A 2,500-nucleotide genomic window follows, 5' to 3' on the forward strand; every position below is an offset into this window, starting at 1 on the left:
AAACAAGTTGTAGAGTTAGGGTTAGGGTTAGGGTTAGGGTTAGGGTTAGGGTTAGGGAGAAAAGTTGTAGGGTTAGGGTTAGGGTTAGGGTTAGGGTTAGGGTTAGGGTTAGGGAGAAAAGTTGTAGGGTTAGGGTTAGGTTCAGGTTCAGGCTCAGGGTTATCATTCTGGAAATGATATTAGCAGAAGCAATGGAAGAAAGCAAGGAGAGGGAGGGAGGGATAGATATTAAACGGGATGGACGAAACGTAGGGAGCGCACACAAGACACGCGATGAGAAACCACCCGCCCAGAGAAATTCATCTCCGATTTACCGAGAAGACAGGGAGAGCAGAGAGATCGCAATGGATGGGAAACACGACGGGAAAGCACAAAATATCGGCGAGCTGAAATATCGGCGAGCTGGCGAGAGCAAAGATATCGAGTAGATTCAAGAGAGAAAGCGGAATTATTTGATAAACAACGTAGAGATGACCAAGAACAGGAAAGATGGAGAGATGAAAGTGGGGACGGACGACGGGAGGAGAAGAAAGAACAGCCAAAAGAGAGCCAAGTAAGAGAACAAGACGAGAAAGCGTCGAGAGAAGGAGCAGAAGAAGTTGAAGAAAGAACAAAGGGACCTAAGAACGACTTGCTCCACAAAGCAAATAGGTCAGCAAGAAATAAGAATAATTTCCTTGACTAGAAATGGACTGGATTCGGCCATTCGGCAAGAGGAAGGAAAATATGGAATAAATGAGGGAAGTTAAGATGAGAAATGAAAGGCCTACGAGAGGTTCCTCTGGGAAAACTACACCCAAAACTTTGGAGGAAGGAAGATGGCAGAAATTGTAACAAACTTTTCACTTGAAGTCAAGCTTTTCACGTCAAACCAGCTCTTTCAATCAACCCCTCGCAGCCATCCTGGCAGGGAAGCAGAAAACGGAAACACTCCGGTCCGGCCGAGGCCCGGGTAAACCGGTCCCGCCCGAGCGTCCCGGTAGACCGGGACGGCTGCCCGTCACGGACACCCCAGGGCCCCGGCGCGGGCACCGAGGCGACGGCGGAGGTCCCCGACCGAGGCCCGGGGCCCCCGCGCCGGGATCCCGTACATCCATCAAGGCGGGGAAACAGAAACACTCTAGGCCGGCCGAGGCCCGGGTAAACCGGACCCGCCCAAGGCCGTCCCGGTAGACCGGGACGACTGCCCGGCGCGGACACCCCCGGGGGCCGGCGTGGGCACCGAGGGGACGGCGGAGGTCCCCGACCGAGGCCCGCGGCGCCGGAGCCGGGATCCCGTGCATCCATCGTGGCGGGGGAAACAGAAAGGCTGATCCGGCCGGGGCCCCGGTAGACCGGGAAGACTGCCCGGCGCGGACACCCCCGGGGTCCGGCGTGGGCACCGAGGCGAAGGCGGAGGTCCCCGACCGAGGCCCGCGGCGCCGGAGCCGGGATCCCGTGCATCCATCGTGGCGGGGGAAACAGAAAGGCTGATCCGGCCGGGGCCCCGGTAGACCGGGACGACTGCCCGTCGCGGGCACCCCCGGGGTCCGGCGGGGGCACCGAGGCGACGGCGGAGGTCCCCGACCGAGGCCCGCGGACCCGGAGCCGGGATCCCGTGCATCCATCGTGGCGGGGGAAACAGAAAGGCTGATCCGGCCGGGGCCCCGGTAGACCGGGACGACTGCCCGTCGCGGGCACCCCCGGGGTCCGGCGGGGGCACCGAGGCGACGGCGGAGGTCCCCGACCGAGGCCCGCGGACCCGGAGCCGGGATCCCGTGCATCCATCGTGGCGGGGGAAACAGAAAGGCTGATCCGGCCGGGGCCCCGGTAGACCGGGAAGACTGCCCGGCGCGGACACCCCCGGGGTCCGGCGTGGGCACCGAGGCGAAGGCGGAGGTCCCCGACCGAGGCCCGCGGCGCCGGAGCCGGGATCCCGTGCATCCATCGTGGCGGGGGAAACAGAAAGGCTGATCCGGCCGGGGCCCCGGTAGACCGGGACGACTGCCCGTCGCGGGCACCCCCGGGGTCCGGCGGGGGCGCCGAGGCGACGGCGGAGGTCCCCGACCGAGGCCCGCGGACCCGGAGCCGGGATCCCGTGCATCCATCGTGGCGGGGGAAACAGAAAGGCTGATCCGGCCGGGGCCCCGGTAGACCGGGAAGACTGCCCGGCGCGGACACCCCCGGGGTCCGGCGGGGGCACCGAGGCGACGGCGGAGGTCCCCGACCGAGGTCCGCGGCGCCGGAGCCGGGATCCCGTGCATCCATCGTGGCGGGGGAAACAGAAAGGCTGATCCGGCCGGGGCCCCGGTAGACCGGGACGACTGCCCGTCGCGGGCACCCCCGGGGTCCGGCGGGGGCGCCGAGGCGACGGCGGAGGTCCCCGACCGAGGCCCGCGGACCCGGAGCCGGGATCCCGTGCATCCATCGTGGCGGGGGAAACAGAAAGGCTGATCCGGCCGGGGCCCCGGTAAGCCGGACCCGCCCGAGGCCGTCCCGGTAGACCCGGCCCTCTCCCCGT

Source organism: Pituophis catenifer, unplaced genomic scaffold (genome assembly GCF_029215685.1).
Source record: "Pituophis catenifer annectens isolate HBS135680 unplaced genomic scaffold, rPitCat1.0.hap2 SCAF_60, whole genome shotgun sequence".
Classification (NCBI taxonomy): domain Eukaryota; kingdom Metazoa; phylum Chordata; class Lepidosauria; order Squamata; family Colubridae; genus Pituophis; species Pituophis catenifer.